The sequence below is a fragment of the Mesoplodon mirus genome, assembly GCF_964341445.2.
Source record: "Mesoplodon mirus genome assembly, chromosome: 5".
In the NCBI taxonomy this organism is placed as follows: Eukaryota; Metazoa; Chordata; class Mammalia; order Artiodactyla; family Ziphiidae; genus Mesoplodon; species Mesoplodon mirus.
In genome coordinates, this window is record NC_138980.1 from 50,698,869 (window position 1) to 50,725,891 (window position 27,023).

At 39.0% G+C, this 27,023-nt stretch overlaps 1 pseudogene across 1 annotated transcript; it reads left to right on the forward strand.

Annotated features, from left to right (window-relative positions):
• Positions 1 to 18,417: 18,417 nt before the first annotated feature.
• LOC309805114 (signal peptidase complex subunit 3-like) lies at positions 18,418 to 19,632 on the forward strand (annotated as a pseudogene). Its single transcript has one exon. The product of its transcript is annotated as a signal peptidase complex subunit 3-like (transcript).
• Positions 19,633 to 27,023: the final 7,391 nt, after the last annotated feature.

Consider the following 27,023-nt stretch of genomic DNA (forward strand, 5'->3'; position numbering starts at 1 on the left):
AGTTGCACAAGCGAGAATCTCTAGTCTTGATCTGCTAGTGATGATTGTGTCTACCCTATAGGTAGAGCCATCTGAGAGCTGAAGATGCAGAACCCTGGCTCCAGCTGTGACTGACACTGTTGAATAAGCAAGCCAAGACATCTGCTGTCCTTCTTAAGCTAGTTTGAACAGGGTTTCTATTACTACATCCAAAACAGTCCAAGTTAAAAGTTTATTATCATTATCATCATCATCCCCATCATTAATATGTTTGTTATTATTGTTATCTATTTGGAAAAAGAAGCAAACCCATCTCTGTAGGAGATGTGCATGTGAACTCATTAGTGAATAACAGAGTAGGCCTGATGACAAGTCAGAGCTTCATCCAGATAAATGGGTTTAGGGGCTAGAACATCAGAGGTGAGCTTTCTCGCTCAGGTTTCACTGCCCTTAACCTTCAGCAGTGCTCATTTTTCACATTCGCCAAAACCTTTTCACTAAACTTAGTATTCCATTCATCCGTCCACCTGGGTGTCACTGGGAGTGATTTAGAAAGATTACAAATCTCTGTGCCTTTCCACCGTCCTTAGAACACAGACAAAAATCTAGCCTGAGATCTCAGGGCAGCGTGAACCACAAATGCCATGACATTAAGTCTAATCTCTATAGGGGGATGAAAGTGGTGTGGGGAAGACTGGGTGGAACACATGACCTAGGGTAAGCCCATTAGCACATTCAATTATCCTGGCCACAGTGACGGATTCAGCAATGAGCATGTAACCTCATTTTGACCATCAACTTGAGAAACCAAGGATATATATGCTGAGAATGCTGAGACAAAGACTCTCTTTTCTGAATAAGTGTGAAACCCCAGGAACTTATGACAAGCATCCTGGGACCCCAAGGTGAATCAGCCTTAGGATGCAGTTGAACCTGGGGAATAAAAAGCAGAAATGGAGAAGAAATACCTGGGCCTCTGTCACAGTGTTGAGTTACTAGATCAAGCCTCACTTGGAGCCAGATACTCCTGGACGTTTTGGTTGCTTGTATGAATATATTTCCTTTATAGTTTGAGCCTGTGTCATAGAGTTTTCTATAATTGCAACTAAAGCATCCTAAGAAATTTATTTTTATATACATCCTTTTTCTGCAAGAAAAGTCAAATTTTTCATCAGATTCTGAAGATATCTGTGACCCCTAAGAATATTTTAAAACCCTGGACTAAAGAATTTCTAAGATTTTTTGCAACATTGGCATTCTGTGATCTGCCAGTTGATTTTGTTTTAAATTCCAACTTTAGCTGATAATGCATGAAACTAGGCAATCTAAAAATATGTTTTCAAATAAAAGTTGATTTTTCTATTATGAAAAGAAACATTAGAAAAATATTTGAAAATATGAAAAAATATAAAATAACAGAGAAAGCCATTGTTAATATTTGGGGGTTATTTTTCTATGCACTTTACACATAATTTTATGGAAGTTTTAATGTGGGAAAGCTCATAATATATATATATATATTTTCATCTGGCTTTTTTTCACTTGACATTATAACATAAGCATTTCTCCAGATTATTAGAAACCTTTTGTAAACATCCTTTTTAGTGGCTGCATAACTTCCTACTGAGCACTATAATTTCCTTAATGTGAGACAAACTGAGGTTGTTGCTTTTGTGATATTTCTCATTTTTGAAAATGGAGTCTTGCCTGAAAGTAAATGAAGGAACTACCAATAGTGGAAGTGTTCATTGCTATGGCAAGTCAAGGCATGGGGGAGATTGGGGAAGGAGGTGGGGACACACCAGGATGCTCCAGAGCCCTTCTGTCCTCTCTGGGTGTCATCTTCACCTTTCTCTTATTGCACAATACCTTCCTCTTGTTTTGAGGCCACACTGAAGCTTATGGCCATTGGTGGCCTTCAAGTTCCAGGTTCAGTTACCTGGAGAGATTGACTCTAGATAAATCCTGACTTCAACTAGCTTGAGTCAGGCACTCACCCTGAGCCCATTCAACTCTGCCAGGGTAAAGAGTGGAGGGTACACTGTCACACTGTACAAAATCCTTGCTAGGAATTCACCACCATGGATTTGGGCCTCACCCGTGTTAATCACAAGAATGAGCAGTGCCCAGGATTAAAAAAAAAAAAAAAAAAAAAAAGACTGGGCTTATTTACTCATGTGCTTAGAAAACAGCCTCAAATTGTTCACCAAAACAAAACAGGTTACAAATATAACACCACCCTCCCTATACTCCCGATCCTCAATTTCTTCACTATTCTTTGTTCTAAATACCAACCTCTAGAGATGACTTCCCCAGCAACTATGAGTTTTCCTGCTGAGCTCCATGCAGTGCTTGGATTACAAGTTACATTTTTCATTACCATGGTTTTTCTTACTCATTTTCTGCCCAATTTCTTCAAGATCAGACTTAGCTGAGGCTAGCCTATGATAATTTTCAAGTATATATGGGTTTTCTTATTGTGTATAATACAAAACACGTCTCTCTGGGATCTGTCCTGACAAAGAGCTAAAAAGTTAGCTTATTCTGCATACTGGATTCATTAGGCTTTTTTGGTTTGTTTGTTTTCTTTTCTTTTTGGTAGGAACAGAAAGGTTGCTTTATTTCAGAGGCCAGCAACCAGGGGAGAAGGTGGATTCGTCTCCAAGAACCAACTCACAATTGCCGTTTAGGGGGCAAGAATTTTTTTTTTTTAACATCTTTATTGGAGTATAATTGCTTTACAATGACGTGTTAGTTTCTGCTGTATAACAAAGTGAATCAGCTATACGTATACATATATCCCCACATCCCCTCCGTCTTGCATCTCCCTCCCACCTTCCCTATCCAACCCCTCTAGGTAGTCACAAAGCACCGAGCTGATCTCCCTGTGCCATGCGGCTGCTTCCCACTAGCTATCTATTTTACGTTTGGTAGTGTATATATGTCCATGCCACTCCCTCACTTCGTCCCAGCTTACCCTTCCCCCTCCCCGTGTCCTCAAGTCCATTCTCTCTGTCTGGGTCTTTTGATGTCTCCTGCCTGCCTCTGGCTACCCCACGGGTTGCAGAAGTCGGGGTGCAGAAGGCAGTGCAGGGAGGATAGGTGAGAGAAAAGGTACAGAGGATTTAAGGAACTCCTCTGGGCTCCACTGTATACCTTGTAAACATTCACTATGAACTCTCTGAAGCTTAAACTCTTTTGAAGGGCACAGTTAATAAATGTGTATCTCTAAGGAAACATAAAAGAGCTGGGGTAGCCGGTTGCTTCCTGATCTAATCAATAGCTACACATCTCACATTTATTAACTGTTCACAGTCTGAATGGAATTGACTGAAGACCTTTCCTTCCTTCAACAGTCTTCCTCCTCACCAAAAAAAAATTAATTAGGAACTGTACTAGGTGATGTAAGTGAAACAAATAGAAATAAGGCAGCCCGAATCCTAAAGAAGTTTCCAATCTAATGGGTGAGCAAAAGGTTACAAGGAGGTACAAAGTAGAATCAGAGCTTGGACAAAGAAGGTGATCGTTCTGAATGCGAGATTAGAAAAGTTTAGGGAGCAAATAAAATTCACTCTAAGTCCTTAAAAGTAGATACGATCTGGATGAGGGTAAAAGGGATGGGGTAGGTATGGAGAGCATAGTCAAATAAGAGAATAACACAAATAAAAATGAAAGCGATGGTGAAAAAGAAATGGGGCTGTTCAGAGACCACTGGGCTAAGGCATTTGAGCTTTATCTTCCAGGTGATGAGAGAGTCAGAAGGTTTTCCAGTTGGGAAAAAAAACAGGGTGTATTTTCACTGAAAGAAAGTCACCCTGGAGGCAGTTAAAATGGTTGATTTAGGAAGGGAAGAGAGATTAGAGGCAGAGAAAGCAGTTGAGAGGTTGTGTTATGTTTAAGGCAAGAATGCCTAGGACCAGAATTTTGGCAGTAACAAAAGAAACGATAGAAGAAAACTATGACCTAAGCTTTGTGCTTACAACATGTGCTTGAAATTGTTTTCCTGTTCGAGTTCAAAGGAAGGAGGGATTCGTGTGGGCTAGATTGTCAGGGAAAGAGGAGAAAGTTCTTAAGGAAAAATAAATGTACAATTTATTAAAACTGTATGATGAGGCAGCACTTTATTAAGTATTTCTATGCATCTCTAATTAGGCTTAACATGAACATTGTATAAAATCTAAATATTTGATGAGAAGGGAAGAGAGGAAGGAAGGGATGTTGGAAACACCATAAACAGTGGCTCTGAGGCCTGCTAAACATACTTGTTCAGAAAACTTAGCAGGTCAGGCTAATTACCTTTAGTGAGAGCTAAAATCAGATGGATATGATAGAACTGAAGGATAAGCTTCTTGAACATCACATAGGGCTAAATACGGTGATGATCCACTGTTTGTTGAGCAGGGTAGTGTGGGGTTGTAGAGGTGTCATGAGTCAAGTGGTCTAAGGGTGGTCTGTGATTTATGGCATAAAAGATGATGTCATCTCCTTTATGGTTGTTTCCTTTATCCATCAACCAAGATCTTCCTTACTGTATTGGAAGGAAGAACATTTGCCACCAAAATGACTGACCAATATTTGCAAATACAGGCCATGAGCAAACTTTTTAAGAAAGACCCTGGCATTTTCTACTCCCTCTCTGTTTGCAACTCTACAAGTGAGAAGACAGTGTTGGACAACAGGTAAACTATCAGGCTGTTTCTGTGGAGATGCTGGTTATCTTAGCTTAGGAGTTTCTCCATGGGTAAAATGAGGTTTAATTATCTGCCCTGTTTTTGTAAAAGTGTTCTTGAGGGGACTGAATGATAGAAGGTGTGTGCAAATGCCCTGAAAGCAAAATGCGCAAAATAAACTGCACACAGTCAAGATAATATTAGATTCAAAATTTCAACCTGAGTAAGTGGATTGCAACTGCAACAGAAAAAAAAAATTGCAAACACAAAACAAACCCTTTTCTTGTATACACAGTATGTGCCAACCACTGGGCTAGAGGTTTTACATGCATAATCTCATTAGATTCTCATAATCTGAGATTTTTATTCCTCTTTTTCACATGAGAACACTGAGACTCAGAGAAAAGAAGGGTCAGGTTCAACATCATGTAACTAGTAACAGAATGGAATTTGAATTGCCAATATGCCTTCCAGAAAGTTAAACCAATATATTTCTATATTACTGTATATATTCCCAAAGTTACACGATAAGAGATTTTACAAATCAACATAAATATTCCAAAGAAGAATGAGCAAATCAAATGTTTATAAATAAAAAAGTAATGTGCAAACTCTTGCATAATTAAACTAATGCAAAATAAATCAATGACTAGAAAAAAAAAAAAAAGAATGGAATTTGAACCCAAGCTAGCTCCTATTAGAACTTAATCATGTAACCTCTATACTACACTGCCTCTGAGGGGCCCCAAACATGAGAAATGAGGCATGGGATATGTACATTATAAGTACAGTGACATACACAGAGCAGAACAGTAGAAAATAACTGTGGTATGAAAGAATGGGTGGATGAATAGGTGGATAAGTTTATATATTTACTGATATAAAGGCCTCCCATTTTGCTCTCAAATTATCTAACTTGTATTATTTTAAAATTCTTTTTCTTTTTATAGTATTACTCATAAAAAGATGGAAAATGACTTTCAAGGAACAGATTCTCAAAATTACTAGAATAAAGCATTTTAGAGATTCAGAATGAGACAGTGCCTTGAAGCCAGACCTTTGACATCTTGTTTCTAGGCATGGCTGATCCAAATCTCCCCAGTTTTCTGGTCCAGTAACTATTCTATCCTCAAAGGCTGCTCTGGAAAAGATCAGTCTTGCAGGCTTCCAGAAGGACATGTCCATGGAAAATGTTAATAGCCAGGTATTTACACGGTTCTGTCACAAACCAATAAGTACCACTAATGGGTGCATTTATGGCGCTGCTATAAATTCTATATGTTCTGTACGCTAAGTAAAACTTTCTCTATTTTCTAGTTGTTTTGTTTGTGGAAGGGGAGAGGTAGTACATTTCTAGTTCTACCACTAAGGGACAGTATGATCCTGGGAAGTTCACCACCTCTTCAAGCTTCAGTTTTCTGACCCATAAAATGGGAACAATAATGGGGCTCGGGTTTCCCTGGTGGCGCAGTGGTTGAGAATCTGCCTGCTAATGCAGGGGACACGGGTTCGAGCCGTGGTCTGGGAAGATCCCACATGCCGCGGAGCAACTAGGCCCATGAGCCACAACTACTGAGCCTGCGCGTCTGGAGCCAGTGCTCCACAACAAGAGAGGCTGCGATAGTGAGAGGCCCGCGCACCGCGATGAAGAGTGGCCCTCGCTCGCCGTAACTAGAGAAAGCCCTCGTACAGAAATGAAGACCCAACACAGCCATAAATAAATAAGTAAATTAATTAATAAAAAAAATAATGGTGCTCATCTCTATGGTTATTCTGAAAATAAAGTGAAATAATATATATTAAGTATTTACTGTGGTGCCGGGAATATAGTCATATTCCTTAACTGTTCACTGGTTTATAATTATTACTGTTATCATTAGTGATCCACTTACCTGGAGAACCTTCATGACCCATCCTCCAGCAGCAAAAGTGCCTGTTCTGTAATCATTAAGATGTTTCTCCTAAAAAAAAAAAAAAGGAAACAGTATTTTCTTTTTCTTCCACTACTAATTTATCGGAAATGAAATTTTTATCAGGTATCTCATACCTGGTAAAATAAAAGGGAACCAAGTGACTTGCAACCCCTCCGCATGCCTATAAATTGTAGGTGGGGTGTTCATGTTCTCAGCATGTTATAGTCCTTCCAAGGTACAAAGAGGAATGACCATTGGATAAAGTGCCAGAGACACAGGTGGCCCAGACAGCAAGAGTGAAAGGCTCGTTGGGAACAGTAAATTAGAGTTCTGTCCCTCCAGTTGCCATGGCTCCCCACCATACAATACAGTTGATTTTAGCGTTGCAGCACCACATCCTATGGTTAGCACAATGCCCGTGACTTAGGCTTTCCACAGTTCCTGATGCCTTTTCCTTTGGGCTCAAAGTAGTAATCCTTCAGTAGAAGAATGGTATTTCATTTCACAGCCAGTTCTTTTTGGATCTCAGAGTTTCTCAGAACTTAAAGCCATGTAACTGATCTGGCAGAGATCCAGATCAGTTGGGGTTGTGGATAACATCCAGAACGACAGAGATAAGATGGTAATGGAGCTGCAGTTCTGTACCAGGATTTGACACTGTGGATCAGGAAGTGAGGGTGTAGGAACAGAGGTTCTTAGCAGTCACTAGTGTGAACCATAGCATCCTAACTCTGGAAAGGCTTTAGGGTATTCTGTCATTCCCAGCTGGCAAACAGGTGGCCTCAAGTCAGAATACACCCAAAGGAGACTTTTGTTTGATGCACACAGCTTTTAAAGATAATTTGTAGGAGACAGTAACATTTAAAATTGGGAAATTACAGATAAAAATCTAAATTTCCTGGCTCCTCATAAAGAATCTGAAGATTGTGATAATCCTAGGTCCAGCGGCAACAATCTGAGTATCAGATGCCCCCTTCAAGGCTTTACCAGGGTCCTTATCACCTCTCAAATCTCCTCAACATCAAGGCCAAAGGAGAGCCATCACTTACACTGAGAGTGTACTATAATATTTCCTGTAAACACATTTCCATCCAAAGTAGGAGAGTACAATATAGACTGAGAGAGCTTGTTTATTCCAAGAAAGATGGCAGAGAGCAAATGTATATTCAGATGTAAGGACAATTTCTATGTATTTAATATCCAAATAAACCATGCCTTTTTGTAAAGAATGTAATTTAAGACAGACACAACTGTGAAACAAACACATCCTGATTTAGTCATGATTCACCTAGCTGGTCCCACTGATATCTGAGTTTGTAGCCCTGGGCTAATCTGACTGCATCATTGTACAGGAGGAAAAACTGAGGCACAGAGAAAATGCCAAACCTCAGGAACACAGACCTCAGAGTGTCCTTGACCACTCTAGCACCAGGATATAAATCTATGAAAAAGTAACTTACAGTAAACTAGCAGGTGTCCAAGTGAATGGTTTGTGCTAAAAAGACAGACAGTGGAATAAAGCAGTCAGGAAGAGTGGGCAAAGGAGTAGGGCTTTGATCTAAATTTTGAAGGAAGGTATTTTGGACACATCATAGGCAACATCATATGCAACACTGCAAATCCTTTTGGTGGTGACCAGTTCTGTGGAGCCTTCAATCAGCTTTGCGCAGGTCCTGCTCTGAGGCTTGGCATTCACACATGCACAACCCAAAAGTGCAGGGGAGTTAATACTCCTTGGAGTAACCATTGAATAAAGGGGATGGGAACTAATGGCTAAATGTTTCCCTCTTTATTTCCTCCAAGTTCACACTTGTAAGACAACCTCATATGACTTCTCAAAAGCAACACTCTCCAGGTGTGGAGAAAAGGGAACCCTCCTACACCACTGGTGGGAATAAATTGGTGCGGCCACTATGGAGAACAGTATGGAGGTTCCTTACAAGCTAAAAGTAGAGTTACCATATGATCCAGCAATCCCTTTCCTGGGCACATATCCAGAGAAAACTCTACTTCGAAAAGATACATGCACCCCAATGTTAATAGAGCACTATTTACAATAGCCAGGACATGGAAGCAACGTAAGTGTCCATCGACAGATGAATGGATAAAGAAGATGTGGTACATATAAACAATGGAATATTACTCAGCCATAGAAAAGAATGAAATAATGCCATTTGCAACAACATGGATGGACCTAGAGATTATCACACTAAGTGTAGTCAGTCAGACAGAGAAAGACAAATACCATATGCTATCACTTATATGTGGAATCTAAAATATGATACAAATGAACTTATTTACAAAACAGAAACAGATGCACAGTCATAGAAAACAAACTTATGGTTACCAAAGGGGAAAGAGTGGGGAGGGATAAATTAGGAGTTTGGGATTAGCAGATACAAACTATTATTATTATACATAAAATAAACAACAAGGTCCTACTGTATAGCACAAGGAATTATATTCAATATCTTGTAATAAACCATAATGGAAAAGAAAATGAAAAAGAATATATCTATATTATATATAGATATCTGAATCACTTTGCTATACACCTGAAACACAATATTGTAAATCAACTATACTTCAATTTTAAAAAAAAGGAACACCCTCCTGTAATGGTTGCCAATCCAATGACACATTTCTCTTCTTCCTCCTCCAGTGTTAGTTCAGGCTGCTGGGTGGCTTAAACAACATTTATTTTTCACAGTTCTGGAGGCTGGGAAGTTCAAGATCACACCAGTAGATCTGGTGTCTAGTGAGGACCCACTTCCTGGCTTTTAGACAGCTGGCTTCTCACTGTGCCCTGACAAGAGGGAAAAGGAGAGGGAGAGGGAAAAGGAGAGGGAGAGGGAAAAGGAGAGGGAGAGGGAAAAGGAGAGGGAGAGGGAGAGGATCTTTTGTGTCTCTTCTTACAAGAGCACTGATCTCATTCATGAGGGATCCACCCTCTTGACCCAATTACCTCTCAAAGCCCTTACCTCCAAATACCATCACACTGAGGATTAGGCTTCAACATATGAATTTTGGAAGAACACAAACATTCAGTCCATAGCACCTAGTCACCCTAATCATCATTCCTGGTAACAGGGAACACATCCCCCAATAAACTACTCTCCCAGAAGCCTTCATCTCAGGCCTTGCTTTAGGGAACTTAGGCTAAAACACAAAGTTCAGTGGTAGTAGAAAGTAGATATCATTTCAAATAGGAAGGAAGGTGGTATTCAGAGGACAGGACTGCATATCTACAATGTAACCCTTTTTGGCAAAAGAATACCTGGGAATAACTGGTTTCCTTGGTATTTTATCATACAAACTCTTGTAAGTTTTAATTAAAGGATGTTAGAAATGTCCTAAGAACACCCTGTTCAGTGACTCATTCCCAAAAGTAGTTGAAAGAGAACTGTAAGCTTAAAACATCACAGGAGTTAGGATTGAGGTTTATTTTCTTTTCACTTTAATAGTCAAGTCAAAATATTTAAGAAATTTTCAACTGAATACAACAGTCAAAATTTTTAGAATTCTCTCAAGATACGTCCAAAAATTCAAATTATGTCATTATTTAAAACACTGTTTTATATTTTAAGTGGGTTTGAATTTTATAGTCTGGTTTGACACTTCTTGATAATTTTTATGAGTGAAGTCTAGGTTTTTTCCTTTCAGGATACCAAAGGTAAGATTCAGAATGCTTTCTAAAGGCGCTTAGTCAGGAAAACATGTGTGTGTGCTATTTGACAGTAGATGAAGATAGTTCTGGTCTAGCACTCCTCCCTGGATGACCTTAGCCAAGTTCCTGTCCCTCTGTGACTCAGTTTCCACATGTGTCAAATGAAGGACCCTAACCATATTCTTAGGAGGAAACCCACACATTTTTTAGTTCAGCCCTAGGGTGTGAATCCCTTCATTAGACATCCCAGAAAACTAAACATCCCCCTTTAGCATGAATATTCCCCATAGACCTCCATCCCATGCTTTCCAAAAGAGCCCATTCCTTGTTTTGGAGTGTGCTAACCTTTTCCTACTGGCCAAAGTGCCAGTTTAAAATTCTCATGAATGGAGAAAAGACAGTTGTTTGTTTCATGCTTGCTTACTTACTTGTTTATTTATCTGGCTTATAGCAGACTTGCTCCAAATATAATTCAATGTGGCAAAGAAGTTTCACAAGTCTAAGAGTCCTGAATTCACCAACAGTGTCAATGATTTTCTTGCTATGTTTTATGTTCATTTTAGTCAGCTCTGAAATTTCCTTCCAAAAAACTCTTGGACTTCTGTGGCTTTAATTAATTCCCCAGTCTGCAACACTAAGAAACATTTTTTTTCCCAAACACATGATTCCTCAGAGCACTGGAAGTGTCATGACCTGACTGGTGGTAGATACACACCCTAAAAACCCACCTCTGCCCCCATGTAAGCCTGATTCTACTTATTTCTCTGGCCTTCAATCTATATTTCATGTCCAGCATCAGTATAGCTGGGACTAAATATCAGTTATATTAATCCCAGTCTTAGCCTCAGGATAATACTTCAAAAACTCTTCTCAGAAGCAAGTGCATGGCAGAGAGCTCTCACCTGGCCCTCTCCTTGACTCCAGCCTGGGAAGATCTGGAATCAGGCACTGGGGTGGGTCCTCTGGTGTGGGTACCATCTGATGAAGCATCTGTAGGTGTCAGAGCCTGGCTGACATCCAGATCTTTCCTTCTGGCTGGACTTCATTGGCCAAATGTGGCCTTTTAGCTCACATCTGTCCTCCAGGCTGGCCACATAGTGGGTACTAGTATTTTGGCAGACTGTAAAAGCACCCCCATTACAGCTGTCTCTGTGTGGTCCTGCACATCCAATCCTCTTAATTAGCTGACTTGCCTTAAGCTCACTATTCAGAATCTTGCCCCTAAATGTAACAGTATAGTCTTCCCCATAGAGATTTTGCACATTTTTCATTAGATTCACTCCTAGGTACTTGGTATTATGTTTGCTTCTATAATGAAATCTATTTTTTAAATTTCTTTTTCTAATTGTTTCTGGTTTATGGAACCATAACTAGATTCCTACAGTAAAATTCTGTGATAACAGGCTCAGTAATAATGCAGATTTGGATATAAAACAGTTGGTGTTTGAGTTCTCTGTCTGGCATCCATTATCATACGTATGTAGCCTAAAGTCTGTGTCTTCTGGGGGCAGGAGGGACATAATTAGGAAGTGACTGCTTCAGCTTCATGGCCATGTGGGACTTCCTTGGGTCAGTATATAGTCAATTGGGTAAAGAATAAGTTTCATCATTGTCATTTTGTACTTGGTGGGTCAACAAACATCATCTAAATTATTTTACTTTACAAGAACCTCACCAGAAATGAATCCTTACATTTTACTGAGTGCATTTTTGGACCACGCTTATAACATTATGGTGGGATATTGAAGCATACTGATTTCATTCCCAGCAATCTTGCTAAATTTGTTAATTGCCTCTAATACTTTGCTATAGATCCCTTAAAATTTTCTATGTCTGCTATAAATAATAAAATTACGGGGGGGAGGGACCTTCAAGATGGCAGAGGAGTAAGACATGGAGATTACCTTCCTCCACACAAATACATCAAAAATACATCTACATGTGGAACAGCTCCTACAGAACACCTACTGAACGCTGGAAGAAGACCTCAGATTTCCCAAAAGGCAAGAAACTCCCCAAGTACCTGGGTAAGGCAAAAGAAAAAAGAAAAAGCAGAGACAAAAGAATAGGGATGGACCTGCACTTCTGGGAGGAAGCTGTGAAGGAGGAAAACTTGCCACACACTAGGAAGCCCCTTCACTGGTGGAGACGGGGGGTGGCGCGGGGTGGGAAGCTGTGGAGCCACAGAGGAGAGCGCAGCAACAGGGGTGCAGAGGGTAAAGCAGAGAGATTCCCGCACAGAGGATCGGTGCCGACCAGCACTCACCAGCCCGAGAGGCTTGTCTGCTCACCCGCCGGGACGGGTGGGGGCTGGGAGCTGAGGCTCGGGCTTCGGAGTTCAGATCCCAAGGAGAGGACTGGGGTTGGCTGCATGAACACAGCCTGAAGGGGGCTAGTGCACCACAGCTAACCGGGAGAGAGTCCAAGAAAAAGTCTGGAGCTGCCTAAGAGGCAAGAGACCATTGTTTCAGGGTGCACAAGGAAAGGGGATTCAGAGCACCGCCTAAACAAGCTCCAGAGACAGGTGTGAGCCACGGCTATTAGCGCAGACACCAGAGACAGGCATGAATCACTAATGCTGCTGCTGCAGCCACCAAGAATCCAGTGTGCAAGCACAGGTCATTATCCATATCCGCCCCCTGGAGCCTGTGCAGCCCACCACTGCCAGGGTCCCACGATCCAGGGACAACTTCCCCAGGAAAACACTCAGCACACCTCAGGCTGTTGCAACGTCATGGCAGCCTCTGCCCCTGCAGGCTCACCCTGCATTCCGATTATGATTTCAGTACCCCTCCCTCCCCCCAGCATGAGTGAGCCACAGCCCCCTAATCAGCCACTGCTAATCAGCCGCTGCTTTAACCCCTTCCTCTCTGGGCAGGGAACAGGTACCTGAGGACAGCCTACAAGCAGAGGTGGGGCCAAAAGAAAACCTGAACCCCAGGAACTGTGCAAACAAAGAAAAGAAAAGGAAATTTCTCTGTGCAGCCTCAGGAGCAGTGGATTAAATCCCAACAATCAACTTGATGTACCCTGTATCTGCGGAACTGAATAGATATCGTATCACCCCAAAACTGAGGTGGTGGACTTTGGGTTTGCTGTCTGCGACTGACTTGTTTCTGATTTTTATGTTTATCTTAGTATAGTTTTTAGTGCTTGTTATCATTGGGGATTTGTTTTATTGCTTTGGTTGCTCTCTTTTTTAATTATTACTTTTTAAATTTTTATCTTAATATTTTTTTTACTTTAATAATTTTAGGTTTTTATTTTTATTTATTTACTATTTTTTTTCTTTTTTCTCCCTTTTCTTCTAAGCCACGTGGCTAACAGGGTCTTGGTGCTCCAGCTTGGTGTCAGGCCTGAGCCTCTGAGATGCGAGAGCTGAGTTCAGGACACTGGACCAGCAGAGACCTCCCGGTGCTATGTAATATCAACTGGTGAGAACTCTCCCAGAGATCTCCATCTCAATGCTAAGACCCAGCTCCACCCAAAGGCCACCAAGCTCCAGTGCTGGATGCCCCATGCCAAACAACTACCAAGAAAGAACACAACCCCACCCATTAGCAGAGAGGCTGCCTAAAATCATAATAAGTTCACAGACACACTAAAACACACCACCAGATGTCGTCCTGTCAACCAGAAAGACAAGATCCAGCTCCACCCACCAGAACACAGGCACCAGTCCCCTCCACCAAGAATCCTACACAAACCACTGAACCAACCTTAGCCACTGGGGGCAGACACCAAAAACAATGGGAACTACGAACCTGCAGCTTGCGAAAAGGACACTCCAAACACAGTAAGTTAAGCAAAATGAGAAGACAGATAAATACACAGCAGATGAAGGAGCAAGGTAAAAACCCACCAGACTAAACAACTGAAGAAGAAATAGGCAATATATGTGAAAAAGAATTCAGAGTAATGATAGTAAAGATGATCCAAAATCTTGGAAATAGGAGACAATACAAGAAACGTTTAACAAGGACCTAGAAGAACTAAAGAGCAAACAAACAATGGTAAACAACACAATAAATGAAATTAAAAATTCTCTAGAAGGAATCAATAGCAGAATAACTGAGGCAGAAGAAGAGATAAGTGACCTGAAAATAAAATAGTGGAAGTAACTACTGCAGAGAAGAATAAAGAAAAAAGAATGAAAAGAATTGACCACAGTCTCACAGACTTCTGGGACAATATTAAATGCACCAACATTCGACCTACAGGGGTCCCAGAAGAAGAAAAAAGAAAGGGACTGAGAAAATATTTGAAGAGATTATAGTTGAAAACTTCCTTAATATGGGAAAGGAAATAGTCAGTCAAGTCCAGGAAGGACAGAGAGTCCAGTACAGGATAAATTCAAAGAGAAACACGCCAAGATACATATTAATCAAACTATCAAAAATTAAAAACAAAGAAAAAATATTAAAAGCAGCAAGGGAAAAGGAACAAATAACATACGAGGAAATCCTATTAAACTTAACAGCTGATCTTTCAGCAGAAACTCTGCAAGCCAGAAGGGAGTGACAGGACATATTTAAAATGATGAAAGGGAAAAACCTACAACCAAGATTACTCTACCCAGCAAGGATCTCATTCAGATTTGACAGAGAAATTAAAAACATTTACAGACAAGCAAAAGTTAAGAGAATTTAGCACCACCAAACTACCTTTACAACAAATGCTAAAGGAACTTCTCTAGGCAGGAAACACAAGGGAAGGAAAAGACCTACAATAACAAACTCCAAACAATTAAGAAAATTGTAATAGGAACACACATATAGATAATTACCTTAAATGTAAATGGATTAAATGCTCCAACAAAAAGACACAGACTGGCTGAATGGATGCAAAAACAAGACCATCTATATACTGTCTACAAGAAACCCACTTCAGACCTAGGGACACATACAGACTGAAAGTGAGGGGATGGAAAAAGATATTCCATGCAAATGGAAATCAAAAGAAAGCTGGAGAAGCAATTCTCATAGACAAAACAGACTTTAAAATAAAGACTATTATATGAGACAAAGAGGACACTACATAATGATCAACGGATCAATCCAAGAAGAAGATATAACAATTGTAAACATTTATGCACCCAACATAGGAGCACCTCAATACATAAGACAAATGCTAACAACCATAAAAGGGGAAATCAACAGTAACACAATCATAGTAGGAGACTTTAACACCTCACTTACACCAACTAACAGATCATCCAAAATGAAAACAGTAAGGAAACACAAGCTTTAAATGATACATTACACAAGAAGGACTTAATTGACCTTTATAGGACATTCCATCCAAAAACAACAGAATACACTTTCTTATCAAGTGATCATGGAACATTCTCCAGGATAGATCATATCTTGGGTCACAACATAAGCCTCAGTAAAGTTAAGAAAACTAAAATCATATCAAGTATCCTTTCTGACCACAATGCTATGAGACTAGATATCAATTACAGGAAAAAAAACTGTAAAAAATATAAAGACGTGGAGGCTAAAAAATACGCTACTAAATAACCAAGAAATCACTGAGGGAATCAAAGAGGAAATCATAATATACCTAGAAACAAATGACAGTGAAAACACGATGGCCCAAAACCTATGGGATGGAGCAAAAGCATTTCTAAGAGGGAAGTGTATAGCAATACAATCCTACCTCAAGAAACAACAAACATCTCAAATAGACAGCCTAACCTTACACCTAAAGCAATTAGAGAAAGAAGAAGAACAACAACAAAAAAACCCAAAGATAGTAGAAGGAAAGAAATCATGAAGATCAGAACAAATAAATGAAAAAGCAATGAAGGAATGATAGCAAACATCAATAAAACTGAAAGCTGGTTCTTTGAGAAGATAAACAAAATTGATAAACCATTAGCCAGCCTCATCAAGAAAAAAAGGGAGAAGATTCAGATCAACAGAATTAGAAAAGAAAAAGGAGAAGTAACAAATCACACTGCAGAAATACAAAGGATCATGAGAGATTACTACAAGCAACTATATGCCAATAAAATGAACCTGGAAGAAATGGACAAATTCTTAGAAAAGCACTACCTCCCGAAACTGAACCAGGAAGAAATAGAAAATATAAACAGACCTATCACAAGGACTGAAATTGAAGCTGTGATAAAAGATCTTCCAACAAACAAAAGCCCAGGACCAGATGGCTTCACAGGCGAATTCTATCAAACATTTAGAGAAGAGCTAACACCTATCCTTTTCAAACTCTTCCAAAATATAGCAAAGGGAGGAACACTCCCAAACACATGCTGAGGGGCCACCATCACCTTGATACCAAAATCAGAAAAGATGTCACAAAAAAAGAAAACTATAGGCCAATATCACTAATAAACATAGATGCAAATATCCTCAACAAAATACTAGCAAAAAGAGTCCAACAATACATTAAAAGGATCATACACCATGATCAAGTGGTGTTTATGCCAGGAATGTAAGGATTCTTCAGTATATGCAAATCAATCAATGTGATACACCATATTAACATATTGAAGGATAAAAAGCATATGATAATCTCAGTAGATGCCGAAAGGCTTTTGACAAATTTAACACCCATTAATGATAAAAACTCTCCAGAAAGTAGGCATAGAGGGAACTTACCTCAACATAATAAAGGCCATGTGACAAACCCACTGCTAACATCATTCTCAATGGTGAAAAAATGAAATAATTTCCTGTAACATCAGGAACAAGACAAGGTTGCCCATTCTCACTACTATTATTCAACACAGTTTTGGAAGCTTTAGCCACAGGAATCAGAGAAGAAAAATAAATAAAAGGAATCCAAATTGGGAAAGAAGAAGTAAAACTGTCACTGTTTGCAGATGACGTGATACTATACATAGAGAATCCTAAAAATGCTACCAGAAAACTACTAGAGCTAATCAATGAACTTGGTAAAGTAGCAGGATACAAAATTAATGCACATAAATCTCTTGCATTCCTATACACTAATGATGAAAAATCTGAAAGAGAAATTAAGGAAACACTCCCATGTACCAAAGCAACAAAAAGAATAAAATTCCTAGGAATAAACCTACCTAGGGAGACAAAAGACCTGTATGCAGAAAATTATAAGACACTGATGAAAGAAATTAAAAATGATACAAACACATGGAGAGATATACCATGTTCTTGGATTGGAAGAATCAACATTGTGAAAATGACCATACTACCCAAAGCAATGTACAGATTCAATGCAATCCCTATCAAACTACCAATAGCAATTTTTCACAGAACTAGAACAAAAAATTTCACAACTTGTATGGAAATACAGAAGACGCCAAATAGCCAAAGCAATCTTGAGAAAGAAAAATGGAGCTGGAAGAATCTGGCTCCCTGACTTCAGACTATACTACAAAGCTACAGTAATCAAGACAGTATGGTACTGGCACAAAAACAGAAATATAGATCAATGGAACAGGATAGGAAGCCCAGAGATAAACCACACACATATGGTCACATTATCTTTGATAAAGGAGGCAAGAATATACAATGGAGAAAAGACAGCCTCTTCAATCAGTGCTCCTGAGAAAACTGGACAGTCACATGTAAAAAATGAAATTAGAACACTTCCTAACACCATACATAAAAATAAACTCAAAATGGAATAAAGACCTAAATGTAAGGCCAGACACTATAAAACTCTTAAAGGAAAACATAGGCAGAACACTCTATGACATAAATCACAGGAAGATCCCTTTTGACCCACTTCCTACCAAAATGGAAATAAAAACAAAAGTAAGCAAATGGGACCTAATGAAACTTAAAAGCTTTTTCACAGCAAAGGAAACTATAAACAAGACGAAAAGACAACCCTCAGAATGGGAGAAAATATTTGCAAAGGAAGCAACTAACGAAGGATTAATCTCCAAAATATATAGGCAGCTCATGCAGGACAATATTAAAAAAGCAAACAACCCAATCCAAAAATGGGCAGAAGACCTAAATAGACATTTCTCCAAAGAAGACATACAGATGGCCAACAAACACCTGAAAGGATGCTCCACATCACTAATCATTAGAGAAATGGAAATCAAAACTACAATAAGGGCCCGCCCCCCCAGAATGCACGGCGCAGGCAGCATGACTCGCAGGGAGGTAGACCGCGGCCAGAACAGGGTCCCGGGTGTGCGTGGGGAGCGGGTTTCAGGGCGTCGGCCACGATGAACATGGTGCTGTCATGGGCGAACTAGCTGTTCGCCTTCTTGCTGAGTGTGATGGCGGCGCTCACCTTCGGCTGCTTCATCACCACTGCCTTCAAAGACTGGAGCGTCCCGGTGTGGCTGCACGTCTCGCGGATCATGCTAAAAAATGTAGAAGACTTCACTGGACATAGAGAAAGAAGTGATCTGGGATTCATTACATTTGATATAACTGCTTACTAGAAAATATATTTGATTGGAATGTTAAGCAGTTGTTTCTTTATTTATCAGCCGAATATTCAACAAAAAATAATGCTCTGAACCAGGTTGTTCTGTGGGACAAGATTGTTCTGAGAGGTGATAATCCAAAGCTGCTGTTGAAAGATATGAAAACAAAGTATTTTTTCTTTGATGATGGAAATGGTCTCAAGGGAAAGAGGAATGTCACTTTAACCCTATCTTGGAACATTGTACCAAATGCTGGAATTCTACCTCTTGTGACAGGATCAGGACATGTATCTGTCCCATTTCCAGATACATATGAAATAACAAAGAGTTATTAAATTATTCTGAATTTGAAACAGCATATTTTTATAACTAATGAATTGTATCTTGTTTATCTCTTCCCTTGCATCTTTATTTGTTTTGGGTTGTTACTTTTTTTTTTTTTGGTGTAAGAATGAACATCAAAAGGTATATTTGAAGAGAAAGGTTAATGTACTACTTAATTTTCCAAACAAAAACAAACAAAGGCCATCAGAGTGGAGTATTATAAGAATAAGACAGCCACATGAGAAGGATTTGTGAAATATTTATATTTGAAGTATTCCCTGTATTTCTATTATTCTTTATGGAATATGAAGTGAGCATGAAGGGTAGTTAAAACTTTCAGGTGCCTGTGGAGTTATAAGAACTCTATTTATGCCTTGCATTTATGCAAGTTCACACTGGATGTGATTTAGAAGCAGACATTCTCTATTACCTCTTTTAGGGTATGTCTGAATACTGGAAAAATTAATACAGTTGTTGGTGAGAAGCCTAGTTTACAAAATAGCGAAAAGTGATGAATTTTATTCCGTTTGTCTTAGGAATGCCCACAATGCTTGTTTTTCTGACAGGTGACTAGCAACTTTCTCCACTAAAGACTAAATACCTCTTTATATGCTGTAAATCATTCTAAATCATTTTAAAGTCTCTTAAGTCAACCAAAAAAAAAAAAAAAAACGAACTACAATAAGGTATCATCTCACACCAGTCAGAATGGCCATCATCAGAAAATCTACAAACAACAAATGCTAGAGAGGGTGTGGAGAAAAGGGAACCCTCTTGCACTGCTGGTGGGAATGTAAATTGATACAGCCACTATGGAGAACAGTATGGAGGTTCCTTAAAATACTAAAGATAGAATTACCATATGACCCAGCAATCCCACTAATGGCATATATCCAGAGAAAACCATATTTCAAAGAGAGACATACACTCCAGTGTTCACTGCAGCACTATTTACAATAGCCAGGTCATGGAAGCAACCTAAATGCCCATCGACAGACGAATGGATAAAGAAGGAGTGGTACATATATACAATGGAATATTACTCAGCTATAAAAAGGAACAAAATTGGGTCATTTGTAGAGACGTGGATGGACTTAGAGACTGTCATACAGAGGGACGTAAGTCAGAAAGAGAAAAACAAATATCATATATTAACGTAAATATGTGGAATGTAGAAAAATGGTACAGATGAACTAGTTTGCAAGGCAGAAATAGAGACACAGATGTAGAGAACAAACTTATGGACACCAAGGCGGGAAAGTGGGGGGAAGTGTGGAGGTGGTGGTGGGATGAACTGGGAGATTGGGATTGACGCGTATAAATTAATATGTATAAAATAGATAACTAATAAGAACCTGTTGTATTAAAAAATAAAATAAAAGGTTTAAAAAATTTAAAAATTAAAAAAACCAAAAAAATCTTCATTCTTCTTTACAGACAATTTTGGTAACTTATTTACTACCACTTTAACTTATATGCATTTGTTATGCAATTGATTCTTTGCTTTTTAAATTTCACAATATGTTACTATTACTTTTGTAAAGTTCATTACAGGAATAATTCAGAGATAGTGTGGATGTGGTTCTAGATCAACACAAAAAAGCAAGTATTCCGATTCACATGAATTTTTTGGCTTCCCACTGCATATGAGTTATAGTTACACTATACTGTAGTCTGTTGAGTGTGCAACAGCATCATATCTAAAAATATATATATATACCTTAATTAACAAATACTGCTAAAAAATGCTAACCATCATCTGAGACTTTAGTGAGTTGCAGTTGTAACATCAAAGATCACTGAGCACAGATCACCAAAACAAATGTAACGATGAAAACTTTAAAATATTTCAAGAATCACCAAAATGTGATACAGAGACATGAAGTGAGCAAACGCTGTTGGAAAAATGGTGTGAATAGACTTGCTCAATGCAGGGTTGCCACAAAGCTTCAATTTATAAAAAACACAATATCTGCTAAGCTTAATAGTAAGGCCCAATAAAATAAGGTGTGCCTGTATCTTTACTCTTTATTGTTTATTTCTTCTTGTATCTCAAATTTTACATCAGAGACCCTTTCCTTCTTCTGAAGTTTCTCCCTTAGAATTTACTTTAGTGAGGACCTGATGGTAGCAAACTCATTTAGTAACTGATTGTGTGAAAACAGTTTAATGTTTTTTAAATACCTTGAAATATAGAAGATATTTCTTTGTAACACTGAAGATAGTATTCCACTGGCTTTCTAGCTTCCTTTTTGTTGTCAAGAATTTGGCTTTCATTCTAGCACTAGGGCAGGCAAACTATACCCCACAAACAAATCCAGCCCATACCCTGTTTTCATTAACAAAGTTTTATTGTAATATAGCTAAGACCATTCATTACATATCACCTATGGCTTCCCTCACACTAATGGCAGAGCTGAGTGGTTGTGACAAAACTACGTGGCCCTCGAAGTCCCAAACAATTAGTTTTTGGCCCTTTTTAGAGAAATTTTGCTGACCCCTAACCTAGCATCCACTCCCTTTGAAGGTAATTTATTTTCCCTGGCTTCTCTGAAGATTTGTTTTTTCTGTGAATTTCTTCATGTTTATTACAATATGTTCTTTTATTTACCCTGCTTGAAAATTTTTGGAAATCTTGAATCTGTTAGTTGATATCGGTTATCAGTGCTTAGAAATTCTGAATTATTATCTCTTAGTTTTCTATTAGTATGTATAAAATTCACTAATCACTGGTTTCTAAAAAATACACATTTATGTTTCACAATTTCTGCAGGAGGGAATTCAAGAGTGGCTTAGCTGAGCAGTTCTGGATCAGAGTCATTCATAAGATGGCTTTCACAAATCAGCTGAAGCTGCAATCAACTAAAGGCTTACTAGAGCTGGCTTAACAAAGTGGTTAATTCACATGTCTAGTAAGTTAGTGCTGGTTGTTGGCAGAAAGCCTCAGTTCTCTTAACACTGGCCTCTACATACAACATAGTGTCCCCAGGACACGGTGTCTGACTACCTACACAGTAATCAATCCAGGAGAAAGAGAGTTAGGCAGAAGCTTCTCTTTTAATGACTTCATTTTAAAGTTCCCACAGCATTACTTACACCACATTTTACTAATTAAAAGCAACTCACTAAATATAGACAACATGCAAAGAAGAGGTGAATTAAGCTTCATCTAGTAAAGGGAGGAATGTCAAAGAATATGAACATATTTGAAAACCACCATATTATCCCTTTTATTTTCCTCACTCCTATTTTCTCTCACTTCATTTTTTTCTGGCACTCCAATTAAATATAGGTTAAGCCTTCTCACTGTATCTGTCTTTTACTTCTCTTCTGTATTTTCTACCTCTTTTTTCTCTTCCTACACTATTGGTAACTTCCTCTGACCATCTTCTAGTACATTAATTCTTTCATCAGCTATGTCTGATCTGCTATTAACCTCAACCACTTAGTTTTAAATTTCATTTTATTTCAATCGCAATTTTTTGCTCAAAAATAAATTGTTTCTAGAGGGAAGTGGCCAAGATGGCATAGTAGGAAGACCCTGAACTCATCTCCTCCCACAGACACACCAAAATTACAACTACTTACAAAGCATCTATCTATGAGAACAAACTGAAGACTAGCAGAAAAGATTTTCCATGATGAAAAACCTAAAGGAGGAACCATAATGAGATGAAATCAAAAGAAAGCTGGGTAGCAACACTTACATCAGACAAAATAGACTTTAAAACAGAATGTGCTCCCTCCCCCCTGGCCTGAGTGAGCCAGAGTCCCCGAAGCGGCTGCTCCTTTAACCCTGTCCTGTCTGAGCGAAGAACAGACACCCTCCAGCGACCTACACGCAGAGGCGGGGCCAAATCCAAAGCTGAGACCCGGGAGCTGTGGGAACAAAGAAGAGAAAGGGAAATCTCTCCCAGCAGCCTCAGAAACAGCGGATTAAATCTCCACAATCAACTTGATGTACCCTGCATCTGTGGAATACATGAATAGACAACAAATCATCCCAAATTGAGGAGCCCGGAGTCAGTGCTGTGCCTCTGAGGTGGGAGAGCCAACTTCAGGACACTGGTCCACAAGAGACCTCCCAGCTCCACATAATATCAAACGGCGAAAATCTTCCAGAGATCTCCATCTCAACACCAGCACCCAGCTTCACTCAACGACCAGCAAGCTACAGTGCTGGACACCCTATGCCAAACAACTAGCAAGACAGGAACACAACGCCACCCATTAGCAGAGAGGCTGCCTAAAATCATAAAAAGTCCGCAGACACCCCAAAACACACCACCAGACGTGGACCTGCCCACCAGAAAGACAAGATCCAGCCTCATCCACCAGAACACAGGCACTAGTCCCCTCCACCAGGAAGCCTACACAACCCACTAAACCAACCTTAGCCACTGGGGACAGACACCAAAAACAAAGGGAACTACGAACCTGCAGCCTGCAAAAAGGAGACCCCAAACACAGTAACATAAGCAAAATGAGAAGACAGAAAAACACACAGCAGGAGAAGGAGCAAGATAAAAACCCACCAGACCTAACAAATGAAGAGGTAATAGGCAGTCTACCTGAAAAAGAATTCAGAATAATGATGGTAAAGATGATCCAAGATTCTATTTCCCAGATCCAAAATCTTGGAAATAGAATAGACAAAATGCAAGAAACAGTTAACAAGGACCTAGAAGAACTAAAGATGAATCAAGCATCGATAAAAACCCAATAAATGAAATGAAAAATACTCTAGATGGGATCAATAGCAGAATAACTGAGGCAGAAGAACGGTAAGTGAGGTGGAAGATAAAATAGTGGAAATAACTGATGCAGAGCAAAATAAAGAAAAAGAATGAAAAGAACAGAGGACAGTCTCAGAGACCTCTGGGACAACATTAAACGCACCAACATTCGAATTATAGGGGTTCCAGAAGAAGAAGAGAAAAAGAAAGGGACTGAGAAAATATTTGAAGAGATTATAGTTGAAAACTTCCCTAATATGGGAAAGAAATAGTTAATCAAGTCCAGGAGGCACAGAGAGTCCCATACAGAATAAATCCAAGGAGAAATACTCCAAGACACATATTAATCAAACTGTCAAAAATTAAACACAAAGGGCTTCCCTGGTGGCGCAGTGGTTGAGAGTCTGCCTGCCGATGCAGGGGACGTGGGTTCGTGCCCCGGTCCGGGAGGATCCCACATGCCGCGCAGTGGCTAGACCCGTGAGCCATGGCCACTGGGCCTGCACGTCCAGAGCCTGTGCTCCGCAGCGGGAGAGGCCACGACAGTGGGAGGCCCGTATAACGCAAAAAAAAAAAAAAAAAAAAAAAAATTAAACACAAAGAAATCATATTAAAAGCAGCAAGGCAAAAACAACAAATAACACACAAGGGAATCCCCATCAGGATAACAGCTGATCTCTCAGCAGAAACTCTACAAGCCAGAAGGGAGTGGCAGGACATAATTAAAGTGATGAAGGAGAAAAACCTGCAACCAAGATTACTCTACCCAGCAAGGATCTCATTCAGATTTGATGGAGAAATTAAAACGTTTACAGACAAGCAAAAGCTGAGAGAGTTCAGCACCACCAAACCAGCTTTACAACAAATGCTAAAGGAACTTCTCTAGGCAAGAAACACAACGAAGGAAAAGAACTACAATAACGAACCCAAAACAATTAAGAAAATGGGCATAGGAACATACATATCGATAATTACCTTCAATGTAAATGGACAAATGCCCCCACCAAAAGACACAGATTGGCTGAATGGATACAAAAACAAGACCCACATATATGCTGTCTACAAGAGACCCACTTCAGACCTAGAGACACATACAGACTGAAAGTAAGGGAATGGAAAAAGATATTCCATGCAAATGGAAACCAAAAGAAAGCTGGAGTAGCAATTCTCATATCAGAAAAAATAGACTTTAAAATAAAGACTATTAGAAGAGACAAAGAAGGACACTACATAATGATCAAGGGATCGATCCAAGAAGAAGACATAACTAACAATTGTAAATATTTATGCACCCAACATAGGAGCACATCAATACATAAGGCAAATAATAACAGCCATAAAAGGAGAAATCGACAGTAACACAATCATAGTAGGGGACTTTAACACCCCACTTTCACCAATGGACAGATCATCCAAAATGAAAATAAATAAGGAAACACAAGCTTTAAATGATACATTAAACAACATGGACTTAATTGATATTTATAGGACATTCCATCCAAAAACAACAGAATACACATTTTTCTCAAGTGCTCATGGAACATTCTCCAGGATAGATCATATCTTGGGTCACAAATCAAGCCTTGGTAAATTTAAGAACATTGAAATTGTATCAAGTATCTTTTCTGACCACAATGCTATGAGACTAGATATCAATTACAGGAAAATATCTGTAAAAAATACAAACACATGGAGGCTAAACAATACACTACTTAATAACGAAGTGATCACTGAAGAAATCAAAAAGGAAATTAAAAAATACCTAGAAACAAATGACAATGGAGACACAACGACCCAAAACCTATGAGATGCAGCAAAAGCAGTTCTAAGAGGGAAGTTTATAGCAATACAATCCTACCTTAAGAAACAGGAAACATCTCGAATAAACAACCTAACCTTGCACCTAAAGCAATTAGAGAAAGAAGAACAAAAACATCCCAAAGTTAGCAGAAGGAAAGAAATCATAAAAATCAGATCGGAAATAAATGAAAAAGAAATGAAGGAAATGATAGCAAAGATCAATAAAACTAAAAGCTGGTTCTTGGAGAAGATAAACAAAATTGATAAACCATTAACCAGACTCATCAAGAAAAAAAGGGAGAAGACTCAAATCAATAGAATTAGAAATGAAAAAGGAGAAGTAACAACTGACACTGCAGAAATACAAAAGATCATAAGAGATTATTACAAGCAACTCTATGCCAATAAAATGGACAACCTGGAAGAAATGGACAAATTCTTAGAAATGCACAACCTGCCAAGACTGAATCAGGAAGAAATAGAAAATATGAACAGACCAATCACAAGCACTGAAATTGAAACTGTGATAAAAAATCTTCCAACAAACAAAAGCCCAGGACTAGATGGCTTCACAGGCGAATTCTATCAAGCATTTAGAGAAGAGCTAACACCTATCCTTCTCAAACTCTTCCAAAATATAGCAGAGGGAGGAACACTCCCAAACTCATTCTACGAGGTCACCATCACCTTGATACCAAAACCAGACAAGGATGTCACAAAGAAAGAAAACTACAGGCCAATATCACTGATGAACATAGATTCAAAAATCCTCAACAAAATACTAGCAAACAGAATCCAACAGCACATTAAAAGGATCATACACCATGACCAAGTGGGGTTTATTCCAGGAATGCAAGGATTCTTCAATATACGCAAATCAATCAACGTGATACACCATATTAACAAATTGAAGGAGAAAAAACATATGATCTTCTCAATAGATGCAGAGAAAGCTTTCGACAAAATTCAACACCCATTTATGATAAAAACCCTGCAGAAAGTAGGCATAGAGGGAACTTTCCTCAACATAATAAAGGCCATATATGACAAACCCACTGCCAGCATCGTCCTCAATGGTGAAAAACTGAAACCATTTCCACTAAGATCAGGAACAAGACAAGGTTGCCCACTCTCACCACTCTTATTCAACATAGTTTTGGAAGTTTTAGCCACAGCAATCAGAGAAGAAAAGGAAATAAAAGGAATCCAAATCGGAAAAGAAGAAGTAAAGCTGTCACTGTTTGCAGATGACATGATACTATACATAGAGAATCCTAAAGATGCTACCAGAAAACTACTAGAGCTAATCAATGAATTTGGTAAAGTTGCAGGATACAAAATTAATGCACAGAATCTCTGGCATTCCTATATACTAATGATGAAAAATCTGAAAGTGAAATCAAGGAAACACTCCCATTTACCATTGCAACAAAAAGAATAAAATATCTAGGAATAAACCTACCTAAGGAGACAAAAGACCTGTATGCAGAAAATTATAAGACACTGATGAAAGAAATTAAAGATGATACAAATAGATGG